Source organism: Vicugna pacos, chromosome 12, assembly GCF_048564905.1.
Source record: "Vicugna pacos chromosome 12, VicPac4, whole genome shotgun sequence".
Lineage (NCBI taxonomy): Eukaryota > Metazoa > Chordata > Mammalia > Artiodactyla > Camelidae > Vicugna > Vicugna pacos.
The window spans coordinates 14,616,086-14,628,960 of NC_132998.1; positions in this window are offsets into that span (position 1 = coordinate 14,616,086).

Sequence of the window (12,875 nt, forward strand, 5' to 3'; positions counted from 1 at the left end):
CAGCACTAGAATATAAGTTTCATGAAGGGAAGAGTTTTTTTCTGTTTTACTCATTGCTGTGTTGCCGTGGCATATTTCTTGAATGAATGAATGAATCCCTCAGAACTGTGACATCCTCTATTCTGCCTATGCGTAGAGAGCCCTGGCTACCCAGGGTGGGGCCATTTTTCCTGGCTGTACAGGGTTCACATCTCCCCAGGGCTGGGCACTACATTCACCCCACTGTCTGGAGACCATATATCCAAACAACTTCTCTCTTGGTTTCTTACCAAAGCAGCTCTGCCTCCTTACCCATCTCCCTGTCCTTCCTATGTGTTGAGATCCCTTACATTCTAGACCCAGGATTTAGTGGACCCATGAGTCACTTGCTCACTGGCCTCCAGCCCAGTCCACCCGATTGGCACAGAAGCTTAGAAGCCAGAGAAGGGACAGAGAGAGAAGGTGGGGAGGCCGCAGCTACCTCTGTATCACCCTGAAGAGCATGCCAAGAATTCCATATTCTGGGAAGAACTCTTACCTGTTCCATGGAAGTCACCTTTGAAAGGGGCCTTGGAATAGAATGGAAGGGCTGAGGCATCTGTTTGTCATCAGGAATCATGAAACAAGGAACACCAAGACCAGTGTGTTGTCAGATGACACATAGACCCTCACCTATTTGCCTCCTCCATAAAGCCTAAGAAATGTTTTAAAATGTCAAGCATTTCATTTCCAAACATTTTTAAGTTAATGAAAAAAAAAAAGATCTCGTTTTAAAATGATCAATGTACCATGAAGTTAACAAGCTAATTTGGAACAAAAATGATATGAACTATATTACAGTGTCTTTACTGGTGACACTGTGTGATTACAATTACAATTCTAATTGTGAAAAATGAAATCCATAAACAAAACATTTGACCTTAAATTGGCTCAGAAGGTTACAGAGCTCTTCGTGGCTCTTGGGCCCGCTCCTCCTCTTTTCTGCTTGAACGTTTGCCCCAGGGGTTTTGTCATTCATTCCAGTTCTCCAAAAAACCAGGTTTTCCTGACTCTAGACATACACCACTCCCCACCCCCTACCCCCTCAACACATTCTCTCTCTCTCTCTCTCTCTCCCCTTGGAACACTCTTTTCCATCAATAGCTTCTTTGACTGAATAATTTCAGCCCTTCAGAGCCTTAAATATCACTTCCTCCTAGAAGTCAGAAGCTCTGCACCTCCACCCCTCTAGTAGGAAACAGGCCCCTGGGCCATGCTTTTATAGCACCTTGAATTTTTCCTATCATATCACTCATCAAATGTCATTTATTTGCTCATTTTCCCTAGAGGCTATAAACTCTTGGGGAGGGTCCATGCTATCTTGCTCACTGTTGAACCCTCAGGCCCTGCAGTGGTACCTAGCACAGATCAGGGGTTCAATAAATATTTCTTGAATGCATGAATGAGTGAAAGAATGAACAACTCAAATCTTAAGCTGTCTTATATTCCCGAATTATTAGTGTTACCTGTGCACTCCTCTAAGCTGACTTAGAGCTGGTTCCAGGGGCCTCATGTCTGTAGCTTGAAGAGCTCCTGAGGACATAATTTCCCCCTAGATGAGGAGAGGTGACTTGCTACCAAAAGCCCCTGCCCAGTCTCCAGTGAGAGGCAGACTGCCTGGGTTTGAATCTCCACTCAACTACTTGCCAACCTCGTGACCTTGGACAAGTGACTTAATTTTTATGTGCCTTAGTACCTCTCAGAAGGTAGTTGTTGAAGGATTAGAGGAGCTTAGTACTGTGAGTGGCATACAGAGAGTGTTTAGTGCATGTCATTCCATTATGGGTAGTAATTTAAGGGACGATTGTAGTGCCTGACATCCCCAGGAAGCTGGGGAAGAGGACGGCCTTGAAAGGAAACGTTCAGTTCTCTTGTAATGGGGAATGGAAACACCCAGTGAAAGGGTGACGTTTCAGTCACCTCAGCTGAAATTGGCATTGGGGCTACTGAGTGTCCTGCAGTTTAAATCAGATGCTGAATCCAAAGAGGGGAAGGGTAAGCCTATTTAGGGAGACTCCATGACTTCTCTTTCCACTTCAACACTTGAAGACTAAATGCAAACAGGGAGAAATTCTCAAATAGATGAACTTCCTCATCCATCATCTTACTCCAGGGAGCTCTTCTGAAAGAGCAGTAACCATAGACACATCCTGAAATGACCCGCTAGTCTTCCCCTGCCAGCGCTCACATTAACTCGAGAGAACAGCGGATGCTCGGATGGGTGAGAGAGAACGGTGAAGGCCTGTGGACACATTAGACATCCTACACTGTGGGTTGTCCACCCTCATTCCCATCCTAAACCCCCTTTTCATCAACCAGCTCCCAGCCAGGGCTGTACCTGTGACATGGCTCTGACAAATGAGATATAAGAGAACAGTTACGTGCTAAGGCCTCTGGAAAGGTTTTTGCTTTCTTGATAAAGAGGAGACCAAATGGGCTGGCATGCTTCACTCTGTCCTTCCTTCTTCCTCCTTCTCACTGCCTAGAGCCTGGACAGATGTGATGTCTTGAGGCATAGCAGCTATTTTGCAACCATGAAGCATGAGTGTGAAAGCAAATGTCTCCAAGCTAAAGACGGTGGAGGAAAAATGCCAGGGTCTCCGATGGCATCGTGGAACTCCTGCACCAGCCCTGGACTGCCCGCCTCTGCCTTTGTCACCTGAGACAAATGAACTGAGGTGGGTATTGGCTGAATTCTCCTGCCTTTGCATGGACTCCTAACTCATCTATCCATTCATCTATCCATCCATCCATCCATACACACACATACTAATAAATACAGCCTGCAGCCCAAACCTTTAGACCACATGACCCTCAACTGCAACACTTAATAATGTCTTACCATCACTTAGTTTTCTTTCTCTCCTATTAGATCTGAGCTCTTTGAAGTAGGGATCCGGGATTATTTACTTCTCTGCCTGCAGCATATATTGTAGTAGTTGTTTGATGAGTGACTCCATTTCATTGGATGTTTTGTGATTAGTGAGCTAGCAAATCAGGAACTGGTGCTACGGTCCTGCCAGGAGAAGGGTGATGCTCTGTGAAGAAACCAGGAGCATCTTGAGAAACCAAGGCTCAGAGCCACCAACAGGCCCTTTGTGGTTTCACTTATTTTTGCATCTTCTATGACGAAAACAAATAAAGTATGCTAATAACTATAAAATTCAGACATGTTGCTGAATAATGAAAATATATGCTCTTCTCAAATCTGCAATTAACCTTGACCAGAGAAGGAGTGATGGGAACAACAAGACAGAGAAAAAGGCAGAATCATTTTTCTCCCCTTATTAATAATGTGGCTGCTTACTCATGGAAGGAAAATTTTGGCATTTCTTTTATAAAGAAACCGGAGCCATGACTGGTTGAGAAATGCCCACTCTTTTTTTTTTTTAAACATTTTTTATTGATTTATAATCATTTTACAATGTCAAATTCCAGTGTAGAGCACAATTTTTCAGTTATACATGAACATATATACATTCATTGTCACATTTTTTTCTCTGTGAGCTACCATAAGATCTTGTGTATATTTCCCCGTGCTATACAGTATAATCTTGTTTATCTATTTTACAATTTTGAAATCCTGTCTATCCCTTCCCACCCTCTGCCCCCTTGGCAACCACAAGTTTGTATTCTGTGTCTATGAGTCTGTTTCTGTTTTGTATTTATGCTTTGTTGGTTCGTTTTTGTTTTTGTTTTGTTTTTAGATTCCACATATGAGCGATCTCATATGGTATTTTTCTTTCTCTTTCTGGCTTACTTCACTTAGAAATGCCCACTCTTGACCTCATCGGTTTCATTCGGGGAACATTCAGCGACTGCCTTGCCACGCACATGTGCCTGTGAAAGGTGACTTCTCGGGGCTCTGTCTCTCCCGTCCACCTTGCCCTCAGCCTGGGGCTGACTTCATTTTTCTCAGCATCAGAAGCCTCCCGAGCCAGTTTGCCCAGAGCCCTTCTGTCCTTTGTGTCCAGCTGCCCACTTCTCTGCACAGTTTCTATTTTAAAAATGCTTACGTGACACCTTGGGGCCTGCTGGGGTCTTTGGATCCTTGAAGAGCTTAATCAGATTGGCTTGAATACCCATTTCAAGCCCTGCAGGAAAATCTAGCCTCTTTCCTGAGATTCCTCCTCGTTCCCCCGGTGTCTCCGGGACTCCGCTGAGTCCTGCCTCCTACTCCTGAGGAACTGGGGCTTTCCTCCCCAGATTTGTGTTAATTTGTTATTTCTACTTTTTTTTTTTTAAATTGAGGTGTAGTTGATTGACAATGTTGTGTTAGTTTCTGGTGTCCAGCATAGTGCTTCAGTTATACATATGTATTATTTTTTATATTCTTTTTCATTATAGGTTATTACAAGATTTTAAACGTAGTTTCCTGTGCTATACAGTAGGACCTTGTTGTTTGTCTCATTCTGTATACAGTAGTTTGTATCTGCTAATCCCAGACCCCCAATTTATCCCTCCCCCCCACCCTTCCCCCTTTGGTAACCGTAAGTTTATTTTCTATTTCTGTGAATTCTTATCTCTGTTTCAGCATCATCACAGCTGTGGAACTCTGGACCTTTACTTATTTTGTATTTCTGTTTTGCATAAGCCAACTAATTGATAGCACTAAACATGACTTCTTTCTTCTAAGTGACATGTAAAACTTCTGTGAATACACGTAGTTAACTTCTATCCCTGGCACTGTCACACCAGGGACACTTTAATGACCCACTGAACTGGGTGATGGGGAGATAAGTGTGTCCAAGAGGAGAGCCACAGTCCCTGCCCCTGTAGGGCGACAGACAGGCCACCGGGAAGACAGTGGGGTGGCAGGACCGTGGCAGAGTTCCGGGGACCACTGGGGCCAGCGACACTCCATGAACACAATACAGGCTCACGTTTGTAAAAGATTCTGTGTAGTATTATTTCTGGTTTCTTATGTTGATCAACTCAGCTGAGTTGCAGCCTCACTCAAACTCACTATTTCTTGCAAAGTGAATTTTTTTACTGTACAATTCCTGCTAAGAAGCTCTAATAATAGGGTCAACACTGGAAAACAAACTAGTACTAGTGCATTAATACTTGCAAAAATCACTTACTTTGAAAACAAGTGGTTTTGAGGTCTGTACTTACATGTTCCCAGAATTTGATTCTGTTACGCAATTAAGTAAACACAGGATAGATATTAGCCCCTTGTATGAATTATCTTTTTCTCGTTTTTGCTCCTGAATAAATGACTGGAGTTTTTTCTGCTTCTTGTGTGTTTATACAGGAGACTCGCCTAGATTTAAGATGAGCTGTAGGGCCCTCTAGTGTCCTCTTCAATTTGAAATACTGAAAATTACCATTAAGCTGAACAAGAGAAAAAAAAATTCTCTTTAAATTTGCTATAGCAGGGAGGGTGTAGCTCAGTGCTTAGCATGCACAAGGTCCTGGGTTCAATCCCCACACCTCCATTAAAAAAATGAAATTAAATTTTAAAAATATTTTTTTAAGGTTTTTTTTATTTGCTACATGTCAGCTCTAGAAGCTTTAAAGACAGATATTGAAAAACTTGTGGTAGCTCATATATATCCTTTCTCTTCTTTCAAAATGAAATGTGTTCCTGTGTTTGCATTCCCACAGTGGCTACATAGGCAAACAGCTCCTTGTTGAAGGGTAACTTACAAAATAAAGAGAATATTTTCGTATTCAGAATTAAGATCTTCCCCTACTGCAAGAATGCTTTTTGAGACCTGTCTTACCTTTTAATTGGCTCATTTGATTGATACGGTAATGACCCGTGTGCTTTTTTGGATTTTTGAGGAATGATGTAGTTTTGGTATCTTGTGGGTTGGTTATGGAGTTTTAATCTATCCTGACAACTAAGAGAATTCTCTGTTCGCCAACCTTTGTGACTTGCTGTAACATCCAACTTGAAAGACAGCCTCACGTTTTAAGTGGTGTCGATAATTTAAAGGAATAGCTACAGACTTCTCTCAATGCAAGACTCCTGAGCTGTTAAAAGTTAGCTCCCCAGATATCACCAACAGATCCTGTCGATAAGACAAATCTGAGTTTATTGCTTATCTCAGAAGGGGTGAACAACACTTCACAAAGCTCTGCTGTTGTCTTGGAGTGGGGAAAGACAAGGGCAGAATTTACTGAATATTAAAAGGGTGATTTAAAGTGAGCCTTTCAGTGGGGCTAAGAATTGCACCTAATTATCCAGGATTGTTGGAAACACCAAGGCAAGGATTTCAAAGAATCTTAGGTGCAAACTCTATGTTGATGTTATCCATTGAAGAATGGGGAAGTTCCTGGAATGGACAACCAAGCCATTTCCCTGGGCAGAAGGCTTCTGGGAAAATAAAGCAATGCTGATGAAGACGGAGGAATAGCAAAGTGATGTGAATGTAGACAGGAGATGTGGTTCTGGTTCCTGGTGTCAGACTGAGTATCAGGGTGGACAGTTTCAGTTCTTAGCAGCCTCCCACAATTAAGATGCCTTCATGGCGTCAAAACAATATTCCCTGTTAAACATACAAATACTTAGAGGAACAACACATCAAACTATTATAAGCAGTTTACTCTCTACAATGACTATGTTTTATTGTTTCCCATTAGGATATTTAAATGGAAATAGTTCTCTGAAGGAACAGGCATAGTTCTGATAAGCTTTGATCTTGGTAAAAAGGTAGAGAGAAAGTTTTAAGCACAGAAAATTGGCAGGTAGAGTGGATGCCACAATTCACGGTTCTGGGGCTCCTGTGCGGAATACAATGGCCTCCCCAAACCTTTGTATTTTGTGTGCACTAAAGGATGTTATAAAAGATGCAGGAAATGGATGGACAAAATACTGACTAACAGTTTTGCTTAGGTTTGACCTTCATCCTCTCGCTGATTCAGAGTTCAGTGTTTCCCCTAAGTGCATGGTGGTAGAATTAGCAGGGCTCCCACCGGACAGCTAATGCGATGACTGCGCGTGGTCTACCAGCCCCATTTCTGAAGTTAACGTGTTTTCCCCAGTCTCAAGTAAGCTGTGTTTTGAGAGAGGAAGGACACACAGTGTCAAGGAGAAATTGCACTGGATGCTTGTTACAAATGGGAAGACAGAATTTATTTGAGCTACTACCATAGAGGAGAGAGACTTCAGTACAGAGCTGAGCTCCACTTCAGGAACAGCAATGGCTGCTGGGGAATTACAGCCAAGGGACAAGGTGATGGTGTCAGCGGGTGGAAAGTCAATGAAAGAGACTTGGTCAGATATCAAAGGTGGAGGAAGGGGAACATGATCAGTTACTAAGGATGGGGAGGTGCAATTCTCTTCGTAAGTTTTTGTATGTCTAGCATCCTAGAGCGGGGGCAGGCTTATGGTTAGGCCAACTTAGCAAGCCAAGGCCAAGGTCTAGTCAAGAAGAGAGCCCAGAAGAACCTGACCAAAGTCTGGTCAAGGAGATAGTCCTTGTCAAAGATGGGAATATTTGAAGATAAAGCTGAGAGTGAGTGGATGAGTGTAAGGAGTCCAGTTGTGGTGAACCCAGCTGCATTTCCCTTTGCCCAAAGAAGGATGACCTCCAATTTAAGTGCTCCCACATCCCCAGAGTCTTAGTTTGTGTCAGTGTTTTGCATGGTTACGGGACCAGCAGTGGGAAGGAGCAAGAGGCCGTTGGGACCGTGGCAAATAAAGCATACATCTTTGTATATGCTTTAAAGGCATTGATTTATTCAATGTAAACATTTTAAATGTACTACAGTTTTATAACATTGCTTTGTCCTTTTCTCATTTTATAACATACCAGGGGCCTCAGTGTAATGTGAGTAGCCTGCACCTCTCAGAGGAGCCCTTTGTGGATGGGCTCTGGAAGACTCTGATCATCAGTCATTTGGATTCCAAGAAACCCACACACCTGAGTATTAGTCAGTTATCCACCCCTTCCCACAATCCTCTCCCCAGCCCATCCATGAAGAAACTAACCAGGGGGTGAATTGGAAATGGTCCTCTCTTGAGGACTTTGAGTCATCATCATAATGACGGCATTTGAGGCCATATGACCAGATGAGATCACTCAGTAGTGAGTATAAGTGCAGGAGAAGTTCCAGGTGTAGACTCTGGGACAGACACTTCAACGTCAGGGCTCTGGAAAAGGAGAACCAGCAGAGGCGATGATGAGGGAGAGGAGGAGGAGAACCACTCACGATGGTAAGAAACACCTCTTCATTAATGGCTCTTCTTTCACCCAGAGGCCACTCCTTCCAGTGACACAGATTCCTCTTCTGCCTGTCAATTCCTCAGTGCTGCCTCACGTACTTCAAAAACACAGGACGTATGTGGAAGCACCCTACTCAAAAACAGACCTACAGTAACACTTACCTCTACTTTGGGACCTATCTCCTGACCTAGTAGAGTGGGGGTGTGACAGAGTTCATTGTAGATGTTGAATTGTATGTGCTTCCTTTAATAAATCGGGTTTTCCAAGTTGCTGTTCAGAGGTTATATCAGCCTTCAGTGCATGAGATAGAAACCTGTTTCAGTCTTTCAGTTAGGAGGGAATTTTACAGAGGCACTTATCGATTCATTCATTGGAATCGTTCATAGGGTTAGGTTGGACTATTTGTTGGTTTCCAGATCTAACCACTGGTGTTGCTTCTGTTCCCCGGCTGCCACCACCACACCTGCTCACACCCACGATGCTGAGAACTCGGCGTGAAAGCAGAGTTCAGTTACTACAAACACTTAAGTTTTGGAGAACTTGCTTACCATCTTGTACACCACGAAGGGGGGGTCTCCCTGCAATTCTGCCTTCTGTATCTACATGAGTATATATCATGAGCCAGACTCAAATCGCATTTAAAATTGTAGCTCCACGTGATTTTGAAAATGTCGTTTTTAGGCTTACAGCCCTTAAAGTACAGAGGGCATACCAAAGAATGGGGACTGGATTCTGAACAAGAATAGCTAATATCCAGCCCAAATGTTTTGAAAATGTTGCAAGTCTTGTAAAAAGTTATAAGATGGAACTATTTTCTAAAAACTGCGACTTCTACATTACTCCATGAATATTTTTATTTACAGCATCCTATAGTTGAGGAACCCTATGATTCTTACCAGTTTGTTTTCTTCTGTTTTTATTCTCTGCTTGGCTTCCAAAAGAATTCCCACACTTTTGTCAATTATAATGTCTTTTACTCAACACTTTTTAAAAAATGTACTTTTAGTAAAAATATTTGGACAGTCTGTATCTGGGTGCCTTCAAACAGGGCTGTGGAATTGAGACGGTACAACATCTTTCTCCTGGCGTTTCATCGGTACAAGCAAATCATCCATCAGTCTGGATGGAACTTCAAAACTTTGGTCTCTGAGATTCACAGGCTTGATATTACCATCGTGGAAAAGTGAGGAATTTTGCTTTTTTGGAAACAGAAGATACATCATTACAGTTTGAACAAATATAAAATTAAAAGACAGAAAACAAAGGTTGTTCCTGTTTTTAAGCAGCGTTTAAGCAGAAGGAAATGAGACGCTTAATACATGAAAGGCAATTTGGTGAAAGAAATTGGACAGGTCTGTGTGTCCATGGCCTTTCTGCAACAGGCAGGCACACCCGAGTGGCTCCTTTTCTCAAGGACATCAGCACAACAAATTGGCTTCAGAGATTAGCATCTGAAATCATAGCTAAAAATATCAGGAAAGATGAATGTGTTTTAGAAGTTGTTTTGGTGTATCTTTCTTGAAACAGATGATTCTCATAAGATATAAACAACCATCAAGGGAAGAAAGGTAAGTTCTCCATCACCTCTGTTTCCCTTCTCCTCACTCCTCTTTGCTACCCCATCTGTAAATCTCTCCCTGTCCTTCCAAGCCCTCGTCAATTCTTTATTCTATTAAGACTTCCCTGCCTCAAATACACGCTAATTTTACTTTCTGTAATCTGTGATTTTCCTTCTTTGGCAAGTCTGTCTTATCATATCAATTGTATCAGATATTTTTTAAAAGAAAACAGATAAATTGATTTACAACACAAAGACACTTATCTGTAACAGAAAAGCTCACCTATTTTTAAAAATATTTTCAGGACTAAAAGGCATTTTGGTTTTTGCCCCGGGGGAATGTGCAACCTGTCACATCTGACGGGCTGGTGTGAATTAGCTAAAAGGAGACCTTCTGTTGTGTTATTTTTCAGTTTCAAGCACCCACCAAGGAATAAAGCTTCCACTCTCCCACTCCTCAAAGGTGAGCTTCTTAAATCTAAAGGGAAAGCCAAGGCAGTCACAAATAATTCCGCGTGCAGTTCTGGAGATGATCTCTTAGTCCAGGTAGAAGACGCTTGTGACAAGGACTGGGGAGACTTCGCACTTGGTATGGGTGGTCCTGCTGCACTAAGGTTTAAACTGGGAGGAATTTTAATCATTCCTTGGATCAGTTACCCAAAATGAATGAAAGTGTCAGTGTTTGAAAACTAAACAGTTATTTGGCATTTAACAGCCAGAGGAAATGAGTTTTGTTGTGGTTTTTATAAAGGTCATTGCCCCAAATGGGAGCCAAATGCTTTGTCTTCTTTTACTGCGACAAAAATACCGCTTTTTAAAAAAAGTGAATAAGCAAATGAGGCATATCTTTTTTGTTCTTCCGTCTCCATTCTTTTACAGACAACTAATAGACTTAGGCAATTCAAGTGCTAGTTGGTAAAAAAAAAATTAAGTTAATTGAATTTTGTTTTGTTTCCTGGTGGCTACCAGCTTACATATTTTCTTTATTCTTTCTCATAAGATCTAAATGAATAAAAGAATAAAGACCTACATTTCCATTGTCCAATTTCTGCAAGTCCTAATTGGATCCTTTTCCTCACGTTTTTGTCTTAACCCTATGAAGAGAGCTAACAACAAAAATAACAAATCGCTGTCTAGCAACATTAGCGCAGCCCATCAGACACTACAACAGAGGGCTGTGGCCGGCGTGGACCTGGTGGTGCTGTGGCTCCAGCTCACAGGAGCCAACTGTATGTATCTCCTCCCGGCTCTTATTCCGTGACCTCAAGTCAGGAGGCTCAAATGGCCCTGGTGGGAACATTTACACCGCAGAAAGCAGCAAATGCTACAAATCAGGGATCATGCCTCAAAAAACACACCCCAGATTAAGGATCAGAAATATTTGAAAAACAGCTCACTTTCCGGTGACAGGAGAGAGGGAGAGGAGAGGTTTGAACTATTGAAGAAGTAAAATGCTTTTGAACCCCACATCTGTTCAAATTATTGAACCATATGAAACTTCTGATCTTCAACACTTTTTGACCTACAAAAATGGCAATTTAATATGGCTCAATCGAGTCTACAATGCTACAGGGAACAGAAAGCCCAACAAACCATGGCTTCAATAAATAAAAGTTTGTCTCATGTAGTGAGAGATTCAGAGCAGCCCTGGGATGCGAGGGCTGTTGAATGATGCTGTCAAAGGCCAAAGATCTTTCTCTGTTTCTGCCCTTTCATCCTCAGGAAATTGACTTTTGTTCTCCTACTTGTCATCTCGTGGTCCCACGTGTCTGGTGTGCCTCCTGGCTCCGTGCCTGTGTCCCAGCAGAAGAGCAGAGAAGGGTAAAATCGACCCATCAGGTCTATTCATGTTAACAAGGAAGTCAGAACCTTCCCCTGGGGCCCCACTCAGAAACTTCCATTTACATGTCCTTGGCCAAAACTTGTCAGCTCATCACCGCCCGATAGAGAATGAGGATACTGAGACAGATTGAGACCTCCTTGGCCTTGGGGTGGGGGCCGGATGTTTCTGGGAAGAAGAGACCGACCTCAGTGTCCACCTGAGCAAATCTGGGTTCCATTGGTTGGGAAAAGTAGATGGGGGAGTTGTGGGAAGACAACAGTGGTGTGTATCGCATTCCCTTCTGGTTATTAATCCAGACAGCGTCAAGTTTTTAACAAACTCCGACAAGATTTTTCATTTCTGGGTTTAAACGTGTAAAGTACTATGAGTCACTGTCATCTTTTACACTGGTTGCTTAACATTGTGCCTCATTAGCGCACAGCTCAAAAAACCATGCAGTAAATGTGAATCAGTTTTGCAAAGTTTGTGTGGTCACAGTGTTAAAATTCCTTCTTGAAAGGTCGGCCTTCAGACTTTGGTTGCTGTGGTCTTGCCACAGTGGTCAGTTTTCAGCTGCGAACTGTGAGCTTTCGTCTTTCTTTAAAGGGACCGTGATTAAGGTAAAATCAATCACGCGGCACGATGGTCTAACAGAGAGTTGAAAGAAGATAATGACATAACAGGTGTTAATACATTTTTCTGAATAAAAAGCCTAATGCTGGTTATTTGAAGGAAGCCAAAAAAAAAAAAAATAAGAAGTACACTCTTCTGTTTGGTGATTGTATCCTTGAGAAAGTCTGATGTTTACCTATCTTTGAATTTCAGAATCACATTCCTCCAATGATTGGTAGCCTTGTTCTGCAATAATAGCAGGTCTGACATCTCGTAACCCCAAGGAAGAGACTAGTCTTGGTTAACTACAGTTTCTGCTTCCCTGTCCCATTGGTTTGATTATAGCAGCTAGGAGACCACATGGTTCTCTGCCCTTGGCTGGGCGTCGTGGAGAAGAACGGACAATGTGGGCTTTTGTCATGTGGCTCCCAAATAAACGGTCACACGGTTGAGCACGAGACCAAGAATTACACACACACCTTTTATCCAGGCGAAACCCTTTACTGGTTACCTGACTGTGAACCAGTTACTTAGTGATTCAGCCTCAGTTTCTTCTTTTGTAAAATGACACTTTGTCAGGTGGTTTTGAGGATTAAATGAAACAAAGCAAGTCAAACACTTAGTATATATTAAGACCTTAATAAAACAAATATATGTATGTATATGCATGACTGGGACGTTGTGCTGT